At 33.5% G+C, this 18242-nt stretch overlaps 1 pseudogene; it reads left to right on the top strand.

Moving 5' to 3' along the window:
• Nucleotides 1-45: 45 nt before the first annotated feature.
• Nucleotides 46-17992, top strand: LOC114397352 (annotated as a pseudogene).
• Nucleotides 17993-18242: the final 250 nt, after the last annotated feature.

Raw genomic sequence — 18242 nt, 5'->3', positions numbered from 1 at the left:
AATGCAACCAATGGATTGGAATACATTTATATTAATGAGGTTACAATGCTACCTGGATGGGGAGATATGGATGATGGAAGCCAATGTTTCTTTTACCAACCCAGCCTTTTATATGGAGTCAAGCCTAATGATATTGGTGTGAGGAATGATAATGATCAAGATGTGGGTGGTGATGATACCAATATGTATTTGTAACCTAACTATCTTGACTTTTCTAGTTATTTCATGACTTTTATATGTTTGTGTTTTGTGAAACCTTGTGTTTTGTTACTGAATAATTTTTTTGAGTCTTTTAGGTTATTCAAGAGCACAATGATTTGTTAAATTGGGCTCGACATGTGGGAAAGGAGCACGGGTTTATGGTTGTAATTTGTTGACTCATTGGCAAGCATACCAAGTCATCAAGTAGTATTCAATAAATAAGAGTTATCGTTCCCACGAAAACTCGAACAATACTTAGCAAATGGCACATGTTTTTACTATCTAAACTAACAAATAAATAATGATGATTTGAACATAGCATTCAACAATAGAGATAGAGCAAAACAAAGCTACAAGTTAAATATTTAGGGGATTTTCGATAAACACACAATAAAATAATATAAAATTCAAATGACGAAGGTTATCGAGGTTAGATTTCGCCGAACTAAACTCTCTTTACACTAAAACATGATACTCATAATCTAATGTTAATATCAGTCAGAGTTCAAAAATTGTATTCTAATCCCTAATTCTTTAGGTGAAAAGACCTAAGTTTTCTCATTAAATGTCAATCCCTTGCACATTTAACAAAGAAGTTTGCTTTAAGCTCAATGACCCAAAGATAATCATTACCCCTCATCCTATTTCTAGCTCCGGGGTTTAATGGGCATTTTACCACAGTTCAAGATAAAGAAAGTACTTTCCAATAACAATCTTATCTAAAAATCAAGTTGTTGGACAAGTGGCCTCAATAACTTAAGAGAGGGGGGTGAATTAAGTTTCAAAATTTTCTTACTAACAAACTTTAACCCCCTTTTAAATGATATATGATAGGCATTTAATAATATTCTTTTAATTGCGCAAGGCAAAGTAACCTGCAATAAAATAACTGAGATAAGGAAAAAGAGAAATGCAAACTCAATTTATACTGGTTCGGCCACTTCCCGGGCCTACGTCCAGTCCTCAAGCAACACACTTGAGATTTTCTACTATCTCTGTAAATCCTTTACAGACTTTGAAAAGACCTTGGGATTCCTCACCCTTGTATTCAAAATTCTCACAAGCCAAGAGACAAACAGTCTCTTGATTACAACTGAGTTTATGAGATGTACACATTGATTTCTCTCTTTTAGAGTAGATGATACAAATTGAAGATCTTAGAAGAATTTTCAATAGATTTGCAAGTGTTTGGCCAATAGTTTTTTAGAGAGCATTTGACAATTAAGTTATCTTAGAACATCTTTCACTACCTTTTCAAAGTCAGACACACACATATATAGGCCCATTGTGCTTTTTCAAAATAGTTTGAAGAGATGTGTCTTTTCAAAAAGCTTTTCTGAAATTTTCTCACTAGTAATCGATTATAGGATTCTGGTAATCGATTACACAGATCAAAATTCAAACAGTTATGTGTCGTTAGTAAAAAATGTCTTCATAAACTCTCTAGTAATTGATTACACAGTATGGTAATTGATTATCAGTTAAAAAATATCTTTTTGAACTGATTTAGCCTTTGATAAAGGAGTGTTTGATACTAAAGATGTTGAGGCCAAACTAAAACAATCAAATTGAGATTCTTTAAACAAATTTACTAAGTTTTTATCTTAGATTTACTTGATCTTGTTTGTTTGACCTTGAATTAATCTTGAAGCAATCTCTGTTTGCTTAACCTTGAATGTTTCTTGAAGAAATCTTGTTTGCTTATACTTTGGCATCATCAAAAACCTGTATACATACATTCACATTCTCCCCCTTTTTGATGATGACAACCATTATCAAGTAAATTCTTTTTTGGCATCATCAAAACCTGCATGATTCACACAAGCTATGTGAGACTAATCCATAACAAGCATAAAGCATAGAAGTAAAACACTAACATTGAAGAACAATATGAATATATAACACTATTTCAAAAGAAATACATGAAAGCATAAGGTTCAGTACAATCTAATCCCAACAAAGGAAGGTTTAGCTATCTATCTTTATGAAATATCCAAAAGCAAGAAAGATGGAAGAACAATGGGAGGAGAAAGTTGGAGAGAAATAACTTTAGTAAAGGATCTATTTTTTACAGAATGAAGAACGTCAATCAAAATGAGTGTGAAAATCTATTTATACAATTCCAAAAATATGCACTTAAGTGAGGGTCTGCTTAAGCAAAAAATTTCAGGCTTATACAGATACTCCAACTATGCAATTCCGCACTTCTATCTAAATTCAACTTAAGCCAAAAATTGTTTGGCTGAAGTTGATTTTTCTCTACAACTTTCTTTTTCATCTTCTTTGAAAAGGAACTTGAATTTAGGCCTTCCAATCCCAACTTAAGCACAATTGAGTTGTAAGTTCTACTTCAAGCTTTCACTAAACCTTGCTCAGAAAAATCCAATTCAATATCCTACAAAATAATTCATCAATAAGCATATGCAATCTAGCAAAATGACAAGTTAAAGAGAACAAACTACAAATTAGTAATTTACATCAAAAAGGAATAAACCAAGTCCTAAATAAGAGAAAATATGAGATAATTGCCTAAATCCACATGTCTAAATTAAGTATTTTTGACAATTATCATGATTCAAAAGTCAAAAGTAAAAAAAAATGTTATATTGGGTTGCAAAAAAAGGGGAAAAAAGTACACACAGTACAAAGACAAGTTAGTGCACAAGTTCACTAAAATAAAAAAATGTGGGTGTTCTTTTAAATTAAAAGGAAGATTAGTGAGAATCATAGGATGGAGAGTTACTGTAAAATGTGGTTTCCATGGCCATAAAGTGATGGCAACACTACTTGGCCATTCATATGTTGGTCGTTTAAGCAGTGGAGAAAAAATTATGGTTAACCAATTGATCAAAAATATGGTGAAGCCTGGTCAAATTTTGTTGACAAACAAAGATCAAGATCAAACAAATATCAACACCATCAAAACCATATACAATGAACAAAAAGGGCTAAGAACAGAAATAAAACATCTGATGAAGTTGATAGAACGCGACAAATATGTTTATTAGTATAGACGGCTGGACAATGAAGATGTTGTCAAAGATATATTATAGGCACATCCAAATTCCATCAAAGTCTTGAATTCATTTTCAACAATTTTGATTTGTGATACAACTTACAAGACAAACAAGTATCGTTTTTAGTTGTTGGAAATTATTGGTATCACTTCAACAAATATGACTTTTGTTGTTGCCTTTGTTTATTTAAGTTCTAAGAGAACAAATAATTTTGAATGGGCTTTAAGTAAGGTGAAAGGATTGTTTGTGAAGGATGATGTGTTGCCTCATGTTATTGTCAGTGATAGGGATCTTGCTTTCATGAATGCATTAGAGACTGTGTTTCCTTCTTAATGCCAGTGCAAAATGCAAAACCTTCGTGGATAAGGCTAAAGAGTGATAAAATATCATGAATGCTTGGGAACTACTGTTACAGTCTTCAGATGAATGCTTGAAAAATATTTATTGTTCCAAAATACATGTTTGATACTGTAGATGCAAAGATATTTTGATGTTTTGATGATGCCAAAGGATCACGTGCTTCTCAAGTTTTATTCAAGACAAGAATCCAAAAAAATTCAAGATATATGATCAAGATAATCTCTAGAGTCTTAGGAAGGAAATTCCAAAGTGAAACAGAAAGAGTTTTGGCCAAAGAATTTAAGTTAAAATGTTTTAACAAGAGATTTGAATTATTTTGTGATATGCATGACATTGAACATAACTTTTTTGCACCTAGAACCCCTCAACAAAATGGAGTTGTTGAAAGGAAAAATAAGTCTTTGGAAGAAATTGCTAGAACCTTATTAAATGATACTCCTCTTCCAAAATATTTTTGGGCTGAAGCCGTTAATACTGCATGCTATATCATGAATAGGGCTTTAATAAGACCAAATTTAAAGAAAACTCCATATGAATTGTTCAATGGTAGGAAACCAAACATCTCGCATCTTCATGTTTTTGGTTACAAGTGTTTTGTATTAAACAATGGAAAAGAAAACTTAGGAAAGTTTGATGCTAAGTCAGATGAAGGAATTTTCCTTGGTAATTCTTTTCACAGTAAAGCTTATAGAATATATAATAAGAGAACAATGACAATTGAAGAATCTATTCATGTTTCCTTTGATGAGTCTAATGTTATTTCTCTAAGAAAGGATATTTTAGATGATATTGCAGAATCTTTAGAACAAATGCATATTCATGGACAAGATTCTAAAGAAAATGGAGAAGGAAGCAATGAAGATCCTCCAGTAGAAGTCAAAGCAAATAATGATCTTCCAAGAGAGTGGAAAGCTTCAAGAGATCATCCCCTTGATAGCATTATTGGTGATATTTCAAAAGGGATAACAACTAGACATTCTCTTAAAGATTTATGCAATAATATGGCTTCGTGTCTATGATTGAACCTAAAAATTTAAATGAAGCCATAATAGATGATCATTGGATAGTTGCTATGCAAGAAGAACTAAATCAGTTTGAGAGAAACAATGTGTGGGAACTAGTAGAGAAACCTGAAAACTACCCCATCATAGGAACAAAATGGGTTTTTAGGAATAAGTTAGATGAACATGGCATAATCATTAGGAATAAGGCTAGGTTAGTTGCAAAAGGGTATAATCAAGAAGAGGGAATAGATTATGAAGAAACATATGCTCCTGTTGCAAAATTAGAAGCCATTAGAATGCTTTTAGCTTATGCATCCATAATGAATTTTAAGCTTTATCAAATGGATGTTAAAAGTGCTTTTCTAAATGGCTTAATTCAAGAAGAAGTATATGTTGAACAACCCCCAGGTTTTGAAATGTCATATAAGCAAAGTCATGTTTATAGATTGAAAAAGGCTTTATATGGTTTGAAACAAGCCCCTAGGGCATGGTATGAACGTCTAAGCAAATTCCTTTTAGAAAACGATTTTTCTAGAGGAAAAGCGGATACCACACTATTCATAAAGAGAAATCATGATGATATTTTGTTGGTTCAAATATATGTTGATGACATAATCTTTGGATCCAATAATGATTCACTGTGCAAGGAGTTCTCTCTTGATATGCAAAACGAATTTGAGATGTCGATGATGGGAGAACTAAATTACTTTCTGGGATTACAAATCAAGCAAACTAAAGTAGGTATATTCGTCAATCAAGCAAAATACTGCAAAGAATTGATCAAAAGATTTGGGATGGAAAGTGCAAAGCACATGGCTACACCTATGAGCACTGGCTGTTACTTAGATAAAGATGAATCTGGTCAGTCTATAAACATGAAACAATATCGAGGTATGATCGAATCTCTTCTCTATTTATCTGCTAGTAGACTGGATATCATGTTTAGTGTATGCATGTGTGCTAGGTTCCAATCCAATCCCAAACAATCACATTTGAGTGCAGTAAAAAGGATCATAAGATACTTATTAGGAACGATCAATTTAGGTTTATGGTATCCTAAGAACTCAACGTGTAACTTAATAGGATACTCTGATTCTGATTTTTCTAGATCCAAAACTGATAGAAAGAGCACAAGTGGGACTTGCCAATTCATTGGATCTACTCTTGTCTCATGGCATAGCAAGAAGAAAAACAGTGTTGCTTTATTCACTGCTGAAGTGGAATATATTTTTGCCGGCAGTTGTTGTGCACAAATTTTATGGATGAAGCAACAACTCTCTGACTATGGAATCTTTCTTGACCATATACTCATTAGGTGTGATAATACAAGTGCAATCAATCTTTCCAAAAATCCAGTTCAACATTCGAGAACCAAACATATAGAAATTAGGCACCATTTTCTAAGAGATCATGTTCTGAAGGGAGATTGTATGCTAGAATTTGTTGATACAAAGAATTAGCTTGCTGATATTTTTACAAAACCTCTCCCCAAGGAAACATTATTTTCCATTAGAAGAGAATTAGGCCTCTTAGATGTTAGTGATTTGGATAAATAAGGATTGATTAGTTGATTGAAACATTTATGTTTAATGATTGATTGATTGTGTTTTTGATTAAGTATGTTATTATGCTTAATTTTGCTTGACTACTATTAAATTCTTGTTAGTATGATTGATTGATAGAGTTTGATGATGATTTTAGACATAGACTTAGGAATTTTTTAAGAGAAAAGGCTCATATAGTGTTCTGGTAATCGATTACGAACCTGTGTAATTGATTACAGTAGAACATTAGCCTTGTAATCGATTACAATATCCTGTAATCGATTACCAGTGGTCCTATCTATAAAAGCTAACGTGAACCAGCAGTGCAACGCAGCCACACCTCCCCTCGTCGCGCCTCTTCTTCCCTAAATTTCCAAACACCATCTCTCCCTCGTTTCTTCACCAAATCGACTCCCACAACTTCCAATCTTCTTCTTTTTCGATTCTCTATTTATTCCACCAATCAAAATTCTCAAAAACACATCAGAATGGTTGAATCGTCCAAGAAAAGAAAGGGATCTTCCTCCTCCACTGCGCCAACTAGAACACCATGTCTCGAAGCCACCGGAGCATCCCCAACACCAATTCCACCCTCCTTGTCATCCTCTACACTGTTTTCATCTTATGAACAGCGTATCTGATACTCTTCTCTCTTTTCCTCTCGTCCAATTCTTGATCCCAAATTCTTTGATGGGGAAACATTTGATTGTTATCAAGTGTTTCAAAACACTGGTCTGATTCCTTTTATGTCATTAAAATTACCATATTATCCTGAGTTAATACGAGTCTTTTACTCAAATTTGAAAATTCAGGATGAAACTTTGATTTCTGAGGTGCATGGTATCCCTACGATTATTGATGAGTATATTTTCTTTTCTCTCACACAACTACCCAGTCAGGGTGCACCTTTTGAGGGCACCATTGTTGACGATTGGAAGTTTGATTACTCCAGTCATGATGCCCGCCGCATGGTCTGCATTGACCAGGCGGATATGAATGGTATACTACTTGCCGGGTTATTGACATTTGATTGTCGCATCATGCACTATATCATTGTTAGAATTTTGATGCCTTGTTCTTCTAATCTAGCTCAAGCCTCTGAGGAGGACTTGATTCTGATGTGGGCTTTCTTGACCAGTCGTCAAATCGACTGGGCCCATTTTATTCATTACCGCATGCATAAGGCATTGTGGTCTATTGCACCTCTCCCTTACCCTCCGCTTGTGACTTTATTTCTTCAACATTTTGAAATTCCCTTGAATTTTGAGCCCTTTGTGCAAGTTAAATGTTCCTTTGCTATTGGTGTCAGTGCGGTAACCTCCTTCGGCTACCGTAAGGACATGGACGGGCAATGGTTGAAGAAGGATGCGCAACCTCCGCAAGATAAACACACTCCCTCTCGTTCGCCTAAGAGAGATGACTCATTTGCCCTCATGAATGAAGTTCTCTTAGAATTACGTGGTATTCGCACCTATGTTGGTGAGCGCTTTGATTCCTTGGATGGTCGTATCGATGCCATTGATGCTCATTTTGCTGGGATGGACACTCGCATCACGCAATTTGAAGATGACATGAGCTTCATCCGCCATTGCTTTGATCCTCTACAGATTCATAGATTCCAGTTATTTATGTTTTAGTTTCTGCTTTTTTCGTACTTATTTCCTGGCCTTGTATTTTGGCTTTCATTAAGACTTCTGACTTTGGTTGTTTTGCTTAGTTATTTATGTTTGGTTGGTTGAATGATAGTTGTTTTTAGAACATTATGTTTGACTGATTATGGTTGTGACTGAATTATGTTTGATTACGAATTGAGAATGGTAATGGCTATGTTAGTCTCCATGCACTTTAGCTTTTTGATGTTGCCAAAGGGAGAGAGAAACAGGGCTTAGAAGCTTAGAAATCAAGAGATCATAAATTCCAAAACATAGGGGGAGTATGGGATGAGTGAACGTTATATATTATATATATTTTATCTTGTATCTTGATTTCAAGAATTGTCATCATCAAAAGGGGGAGATTGTTGTATGTTGTTTGATACACAGTCTGGTAATTGAATATCTGTTAAAAAATATCTTTTTGAATTGATTTAGCCTTTGATAAAGGAGTGTTTGATACTAAAGATGTTGAGGCCAAACTAAAACAATCAAATTGAGATTCTTTAAACAAATTTACTAAGTTTTTATCTTAGATTTACTAGATCTTGTTTGCTTGACCTTGAATTAATCTTGAACCAATCTCTGTTTGCTTAACCTTGAATGGTTCTTGAAGAAATCTTGTTTGCTTATACTTTGGCATCATCAAAAACTTGTATACATACATTCACATTCTCCCCCTTTTTAATGATGACAACCATTATCAAGTAAATTCCTTTTGGCATCATCAAAACCTGCATGATTCACACAAGCTACGTGAGACTAATCCATAACAAGCATAAAGCATAGAAGTAAAACACTAACATTGAAGAACAATACGAATATATAACATTATTTCAAAAGAAATACATGAAAGCATAAGGTTCAGTTACAATCTAATCCCAACAAAGGAAGGTTTAACTATCTATCTCTATGAAACATCCAAAAGCAAGAAAGATGGAAGAACAATAGGAGGAGAAAGTCGGAGAGAAATAACTTTAGTAAAGGATCTATTTTTTACAGAATGAAGAACGTAAGTCAAAATGAGTGTGAAAATCTATTTATATAGTTCCAAAAATATGCACTTAAGTGAGGGTCTGCTTAAGCCAAAAATTGTTTGGCTGAAGTTGATTTTCCTCTACAACTTTCTTTTTCATCTTCTTTGAAAAGGAACTTCAATTTAGGTCTTCCAATCCCAACTTAAGCACAATTGAGTTGTAAGTTCTACTTCAAGCTTTCACTAAACCTTGCTCCAAAAAATCCAATTCAATATCCTACAAAATAATTCATCAATAAGCATATGCAATCTAGCAAAATGACAGTGGGTAAAATGCTTCCTGAAATGATTTTAAAATGTTTTTGAATACTTTTGAAAACATGTAATCAATTACACAAGTATTGTAATCGATTACCAGCAGTTGAAACTATTTATAACAACTATTAGAAATTTGAATTCATATTTTACACTATGTAATCTATTACACTTGGATGGTAATTGATTACCAACAGTTATTAAACATTTTGTAACAGGCAGAATTCAAATCTTAAAGCCTGTAATCGATTACACTAGTCTTGTAATCGATTACCTGAAGAGATTTTCAAAAATAATTTCCAAGAGTCACATCTGTTCGAATGGTTTTTAATGGCCATCAAAGGTCTATATATATGTGACTTGGAACACGAATTTGCTTAGAGTTTTTCTGAACAAAAAGTCTTATCCTCTCAAAAGCATAATTGTCTTATCCTCTAAAACATTCCTTGACCAAAACACTTGTAATTCAATAAGGAATTATTCGAGTGCTTCAATGTACAATCTATCTCTTTCAAGAGAGATTTCTTCTTCTATTCTTCATACTTCTGAAAAGGGATTAAGAGACCGAGGGTCTCTTGTTGTAAAGAAATCTGAACACAAAGGAAGGGTTGTCCTTGTGTGTTTCAAAAGTGGTAAAGGATTTGTAAGATAGTGGAACTCCCAAGAGGGTTGCTTGGGGACTGGACGTTGGCAACGGACTTTGTCGAACCAGTATAAAAACTGTGTTTGCACTTTCTCTTCCCTAAACTCTTTTATTTATTGTTACTTTACATTTACATTCAGATTGTTTAATTTGAATCATCATTTAGAAATTCATCTTTAAGGGAAATTGGAACTTGCATTAAAATCAAAGTAGAATTTTAATTGCAGAAATAGTTTGTAATATCTTAATTCATCCCCCTTCTTAAGATATCTGAGGCCACTTGTCTAACAGATACCTTTCAAGGAGAAGTTTGTATAAGCATGGGTTGATCGAGTGATACATCTTAGAAACACAACAACAAATAGGTACATAAATTATTTGACATTGATTTTTTTAACGTTTCATTTTGTTAAATTAAAAGTAATTTTAAACATTTCATTTTGTTATATAATAGGGTTGAAGGCATACATGCGAGATTGAAGAGTTTGCTTAGTGATAGCATGGAAGATTTGTGTAGTTGTTGGGATGCAATGAATAACATGCTTGTCTTGCAGCGGATGATGATTAAGGCATCATTCTAGAAAAAACATAAATATGGTTGAACACATGTTTAATACCCTGGTATATAAGAATTTACACAACTTTGTATCAAGAGTAACACAAGACATCATTTTCCATGAGTTGCAACGGGTTGGCATCATAAGTACTAACAATTCTACTTGTGGCTACACACTTAGAGTTACTCATGGTCTGCCATGTGCTTGTGAACTTAAACAGCTTATCAATATATATGGTTCCATTCCTTTAAAGTTCATTCATGTACATTGAAAAATGTTATCCATTCATAGTTCAAAAGACATGGGTGACTCTTGGGGGACTTAACCCTAACACATAAGGTTTATGCATTGCTAAAGAGATTTTCACAATTAGACATGTGCAGTAAAATCACCTTAAAGAAAAAAGTCTATGAACTTGCATTTTTGGATACGACTTCAATGTGCCACCTCTAGAGAAAGTAAAAACAAAAGGTTCACCAAAGTCTATAAAATCTTCCAAATGTGAACCTTCAATGTGGGAGTGTGTTGATGAAATGAACATGATGGTTGGCAGTTCAAGAACTTCAAGTGTGGCTCACAAAGTTGGTCATCACAAGAAGAAGACAAAAATTGATCATTATATGGTTGAATTTCCCGATGAGATGCAACAATACATTCTGAACATCGTTGATGCGACTGATAATTATTGTGTAGAAAGTCATTTGAATCACATTTAACACATCAATGATCTATTTTCCTTGATTTTTGCTTACTTTAGCCTCAATTAGTTAGAATTTAGATTTTTTTTAATAGAACTTTAGGCCTGTATGTTTTTTTTAAAGTCTTTTCTTCTTGTTTTTACACATTTATCAGTTTTTTTTATCACCAAGAAAAGTTGTCATAGGGAAGATTGCTCAGCCAACTAGCTATGCTCGCCCAACAAGAGAGCTCACATAGAGAAGGCCATGTGGCAACTCAAGAGTGGAGAAGAAGGGCCAAGTCATTTATGGAGTTCGCTTAGCGAGTTGCACTCATTCAGCGAGCAAAGACCACTGACATGGAGAAATGGAATCCAAGTTTTTAATTGCCAAAGAATTCGCTAAGCAAGTGCAACTTTCCTGATGAGCAAAGTCCATTGATCTAAAGTTTTAAGTTTTAATTAGATTTCCCCTAGCAAGCCTTACTTGCCCAACGAGTATTGTGTTCTGTGAAGTAACAAGACAAAGGCCTTGGGCCCATAATAAAAGGAACATTCCTTTGGGATCAAGGAGAATCAACTTAGGGCACAGTGAAAAGCTAAAGCACAAAGCAATATAGGCTTCTTTCTTGTTCTTCACCATTTTTTTCTTTTTCCACTTTTGTATTTCTCCATTATTAAGGCTTCTCATAACAATGAGAGGCTAAATCACCCATTGTTGGAGCTTGCTGCAGTAAACACTTTGATGTAATTATCTTTACTATCTATTCAATGTTATTGATTACTTTCTTTTATTATTGTCTTGTTTTGGTTTGGTAACCATATGTATGTTTAATAGTGTGAAAGTCATTGGGAAATGCTATCACTACTAAGAATTGAAAGTAGCTTTTATTGAACTAATGTCTAGGGATGGAATGATATTTATTAGCTCTATGTTTTAATCCTTATTTTGATCCAAGACACTTGGATTAACTTGCTAAGGGATTAAAAGTTAAGCTAAGCAATTTAGAATTTAGGCCTTTCTATTATAGGAGTCTTGATTAGGGTATTTTTCTTGATTAAGGTAGCACTTGAATGAGCATTGAATGGTGAAAGATTATTAATATTGCTTCAAGAGTTGTTTAGTAAAGCCAAGCACCCAACAACTTCACACATTTTGCACTACCCATGTTTTTGCCTTCTAAGTGTTTGTGTTTTTGCTTTTGTAGTTGTGCCCTATTCGACTTGTTATTGAATGCTTGTTGTTGTTATGATAATTTTAGTTTATGCACTTTATTTTAAAAAACCAATCAATCATTTATTTCCACTGCTTAGAATTTGGTTATACAAAGCTATTTTGCACAAACGAAGTTCCTGTGGACATGACACTTGGTTTTACAGTGTATTTACTACTTGCATGATTTGGTTCACTTGCCAAACATATTAATAGTCACACCTAATGGAAATTGTGATTACATGATAATTGCAGCTTTGCTAGGCTAGGGTGAGGAGTCTTGGTCTCTCGTTCACCAAGATTTGATTTGGGAACTTCAAACATGACACTCTCTCTAATGTCAATTATTTGGCTCAGAAGAAAAACTGTTGGAATTAATAACATCTTTGTATGTTGAATGTGGCCCAATAACCGAAGTAGAGTGGATGATGATTTCTGATATAGGTTATGTCATTGCTAGTCGATATAATGTTGTATTGGTCCACTTATCTAGGTTGCAAAGTTAGACTTTATTTTCACTGAAGATTCTTGTGCCAACTTTGTCCCATCTCATTTTAATTGTAATTGTCATTGGAAATCACTTTGTGCAAATATATATTATCCACTAAAGATACCATTTAGTTTTGTAAGCTAATATTGATTTATTTTCTAACTTTATTTTTTGTATGATAATGTAGCTTTTTAAAAGGATAATTGTCCCTTGCCTCTTGTTGTACCACAATGGAGAAGATAATACACACCTGAAGCATGTTCTTTGCAAAATCCTTACATGAAACACACTCAAGCTTTCTACTCAATACAATTTCAATCAACTAGAGGATCTCAATATGTAGTATACCTTTTTAAGGATTGAAATAATTTTAAATGTTCAATGTGTATCCAACTAGTTTTATGGATGTGTATCTCAATATGTAGTAGACATTTCTATAAAATTTGATTTGATACATAAGTTATTTTTATTTGTCAAACCTATCTTTCAAACTCTTGAAAAAATGTACAACGGAAGTATGATTCAATTGCATGGTGTATAACGGAATCATACTTTCATTGTACATTTTTTATTCCTGACAAGTAATGCATAACAGAAGTATGATTCTGCTGTACAATGTACAACAAAATCATACTTTCATTGTATATGTTGTATTTAGCTCCCCTTGCATAACAAAATCATACTTACGTTGTACATTGCACAATGAAATCGTGATTCCGTTGTGCATCTTTTCCATAAACCAAGATGCACAATGAAATCACGATTTCATTGCACTAGTGGGGGGTGTGAAAAAAAATACAATGGAACCATAATTCTATTGTAAAACATTTTTCGCACCCCTCTAGTACAGCAGAATCATGATTCCATTATGCATTGTGGGTAAGGGTAAGTTTGGAATTTTTGAATAATGGTACATGCCAATAGCAATATGGTTAAGGCCAATAGCAACCCCTTCACTTTGAACAATAATTAGTGAGCCTTGAACATTTTTTTTATAGAGTCTTAAACAACATTAAAATGGCCTTTGCTTCCTGCACCCAAAATTTTACTTCTTACACCTAAAAGAAATCCAAATGGACCAAAGTACCCTTTGTTTCTTTTCTTTTCTTTTTTAGATCTAGTTATACTTTTGGATTAGACAATCCAAAATAAAATAAAAAAACTTAGAACTTCTATAGTGCTAATTCCAAAATTATGCATACATATGCATAGTTTTGGATTGTTCGTTCGAAATTATACATAAATAACTTTAGAATAAGTAATCAATTTAGTTATCAATGACAACAACGATGGACATAGAGTCATCGATCTCCATCTTCTTCCACATAGAATTAATAAATTTTGAAATATTTTTTCTAAGACTTTCATAGCAACTTTGCCTTGCCTTTTAAAATCCTAGCCACTGATTATTAAACTGATAAATCGAACAATTGAAATATCTTTTGTGGGTGATTTGTGACACCCTCTACTCCGACATACATATAAATAAATAAATAAAATATAGATAAACAAATTCAAGTGGGTAAAAGGTTCACATTTACTTCACTATTACCAAATAAAACTTATTAAAAACATATTCGGCTCAGAACAAAGCCGTCAAAGTTTACAAAATAAATTTTGTTAAATCAATGAGGTAAAATAAAATAAAATAACATTATACAATTAAAATAAAACCCATCCTCAATGTCACATCCTATCAGAGCATTGTATCACAGTGTCCTCTAGCACGAGGTTCTTTAAAGTCATTCACCTAGTCATCTGTTCCTACGAACACAATGTTCGAGATCATCACAGGATCCAAACATAAATAACATACAGGGAGTGAGTTATCACATTTCTAAAAAAATACAAATAAAAAAAGACATGATCAAAATAAATTATAGAAGTATTTATAACATAGCTCAACTTAATACAATCCACGTCACTTCACCACTTTATCATTTAAAATTCATTTTTCAACCATCAATCACTTTACACATGAATCACACACTCGGATCAAAATGTAATAACACTCATCAATTTCATAATAAATAATTAACATACGTTATTTAATAATTATACTAAGACTTAAGCCTATATGTAATGTGATACCAAGTTAGTGAAAAACCACACCGAGGCGCTTAGGAATACATAACAAGACACACCACACAATGGGTATGTTAGGTCACTCTCACTAAGTAAAATCATACGGTGACCAATCAAGGTCACTCTGTTTTGCGAGAATGCTCCAACTATATGGGATCAACATAGGCTTAAAGCAACACTCAAACCGAGTGTCTTTACCCCCAAGGCCTAGACTCCAAAGAATCCGTTAGGGTCTCACCTTCCTGATTCAAGTTCAACCCCTAAAACATTTTTTGCACGCAGACACTGCTCGTGAACTATACAATACCCACGACCTCACACTCATGTTTCAAACATGTTTAACACATTACGCTATAATTTAACACTTTAGGTTCCTAAATAGGAATCCTACATCTTTCCTTTAACACTACGCATAAACATTTTTCTCAAGATAAACATCGGTCAGGTTATTGTATAATTCACAACTCACAAGAATGTGGAGAAGAGTAGCTAACCTCGAAGGTGGCACTGCTAATTTCATTGAAACTGAACAATTTCTTGAAAATGAAGAATTCAAGTTCTCATTTTTGCAGGTATTATTATACATTATTTTGTATCAACTCCCAGTAATTCCTTTCTGTAGTTTTTCTACACAGTTGGTTGTGTTTTCCACTTGCATTTTGTCCATGTTTCTAAGAATTGGCACTACAGTCAAACATGCTGAAGGACTTTGAATGTTGTAGTTTCTTGAGCTATATATATATATATATATATATATATATATATATAGAGAGAGAGAGAGAGAGAGAGAGAGAGAGAGGTTAATGAGAATTTGGTATCTTAGTACCATGGAACATCTTTTATATGCAAATATCAATGTTTTTGTCTCCCAATTTTTTATTTGTACTCCAATTGATTGTTTCACAGGCTTGAGGTCCAATTCCTCTTTTGTGGGAGCAGATTGTTGATTTAACTTACAAACCGAACCTTAGTGTTATTAGTCATGAGGAAATAGTATACTTCTATTCTCAATTCTTCCAGCATTTTAATGGTTTTATCATGAAATTTACATTAATACATGTTCTTTTTTTTTTCCCCATCCACTGCTACTCCAGCCCAAGATTGTGGAGCATCATTTCCATGATCTCATGCAAAGATATGGAGAGATAGTAGCAATTGATCTTGATAAAGTATGGTTTCTTTCTGCTCTCTTTCTACTTTAAGCAACGAATTTGTCACAATTTATTTTTCAGATTTACTGCGAGTCCAAAGATACTTAGCATCTTCTTGATGCTTTGGAGGCAAGGATATTCATGATTGAGTAAAAATGTGTTTGGTTTTAAATTTGGCCTTGAACAACTTGATGTGTTTGGGACTTTTGCATATAATCATATTTGAAGATTTTTTCTTTTCCAGTATCCCTTTTCTCATCCCCAAAATTTTACGTAGGGAAATTGAGGCTATGGTTTGGTTGAGTTTGGTTAACATGTCCTTTAGGATGCAATAATTGCCAGTCTCCACTGCTAAGTTCCCTTTTAAGTGCTTCTTAGTGGTTATTACTTTGTGTTTATTATTTTAAGCAATTTCTTGTTAATTTTACTCTTTGTAGCATGGTGAAGAAGGTCAATTAAGTGCAGCATATGCTGCTGAAATGCAAAATCAGCAACATGTGAGGTGATAATTTATTTAAACATTTTTTCTTTGCAAACTTATTTTACATCCATGAACTATTAAGTTTTCTTTGGCTGCATTATAGCTTAAGCAGTTTCATTGTGCTTGATATGAATATGATTATTGTGTGTACAACGGATTATGGTAGATATGTGCCTTTTGATTTTCATCACCACTATGGGAGCTCAAACTTTGATAATATGAAAATCCTCTATGATCAAATCTCAGAGGATTTTGAAAAACAGAGGTAATGGAAAAATAATTGTATTGTATACAAATTCAACGGCTAGTTGCCACAATCTAGGTATACTGGCAAATCTATAATTCAGATTTTTAATTATTGCTATTTCAGCTGAGCAGATACTTCTTGATAGATAGACAAGGAAATATACTAGAGGAGCAGAGAGGACTTGTCAGATTAAACTACATTGATTCCCTTGATCGAACAAATGTTACTCAGGTTTGTTAATAAGGGATTAATTGAATGCTTGGACTTGCTCTTTTCTTAATCCTTGTCTGATTGTCCTCCTGTTTGGAAATGTGTAATGTGTCCAGTTACATGACTATCTTTATGTTGTTTGTAGCGTTATCTGGCCCAGAAGTCATTAAATATTCAGTTGCAGAGGATTGAAGTGCTGACTTCCTCTGAGTGCATTTCTATGTTTGCATAGGAATATGGAAAATTTAGAATATGTATAGAATTTCTAGATAAGTTCTTCCATTCTTTGTGAATTATTGCCCTGCTTATTTGAGCTCTATTTATTTTATTTAGTGTGGGCAGAACAAGGTGATGAGATAAGTCTCGAGTATGCTAGGACTCATGCACTCAAAGGGGACTTAGTTAGGTATGGAATTTTTGGTTCTTAAAAGTCCTATGTTGCCATGTTTCCCTTCTGTGATAATGGTTTTTGGAAATTTGGTGTAGATATGGGAAACAAACAATAACTAGAATGATTAAAGATGGGGTGAGTGCACTTTCCCGATATTACTTGAATAACTTTCAGGATGGGATTCGACAGGCAAGTTCATTTATGTGCATAATTCTTACCACTCGTTTAAATAAAGGAAACTCAATCTCAAAGTATTTAATAAGTTTCATGACTTTTTCAGGATGCCCTAGATTTGCAGGATGTTACATTATGCATTCTTGGGTGTATTTAACTACAGGAAGAATGCACATTACGAAATTCTTAAGAAGCCATTTCAGCATATGTAAATTTAAATTGCGGGCATAGATAATTACATTACACCAAAACTTTTTAAATGGCCTATAAGACAAATTATCATTGGTATTGACATGTTTTGTTGAAAACTGTAAACACGCAGTACCTACCTGTGGCATCAGCTTTGATAATTGGAGGTTTGACAGCAACAACCTTCACTCTTCAGCAGGGTATATAATTTTTTTTCTTCTATCTGAGCAAAGGGTCCTTGATGCTTTTCTTTCCTCATTTTTTCTTATTTTCTTGTTTATTTTATAGCAAGCCAAAATACGCAACATTATGTGTCTACAGTACTTTGTGTTGTAATAAGTGTTGGTGTCATGGCAATTGTCAAAGCTAATGGAAGACATTTATCCTCAAGACCTCGTTTGTGTGGTCTCTTGTGATACAATTCCAGAGATTGTAAATATAATGCTTATGTTGTTCAATATTTTGTTTTCTGATAGGTAGTTGTTATCTATGAACTTGATATGAGTTGGTACATGCATGGCCACTCACCTCAGTCACTTGTCTATTGAATTGTCTATCTGTTGGTTAAAATCAACAAGAATAATATATTTTGACACCCAAACCCTATTATACACCTTTAGAAAGAGTGATAAAAAAAGAAATAAATATAGGTATTATAAGTGATAT

The sequence above is a fragment of the Glycine soja genome, chromosome 18, assembly GCF_004193775.1.
Source record: "Glycine soja cultivar W05 chromosome 18, ASM419377v2, whole genome shotgun sequence".
In the NCBI taxonomy this organism is placed as follows: Eukaryota; Viridiplantae; Streptophyta; class Magnoliopsida; order Fabales; family Fabaceae; genus Glycine; species Glycine soja.
Note: the sequence above shows the minus strand (reverse complement) of the source record. Positions and strands in the feature narration are given on the sequence as shown.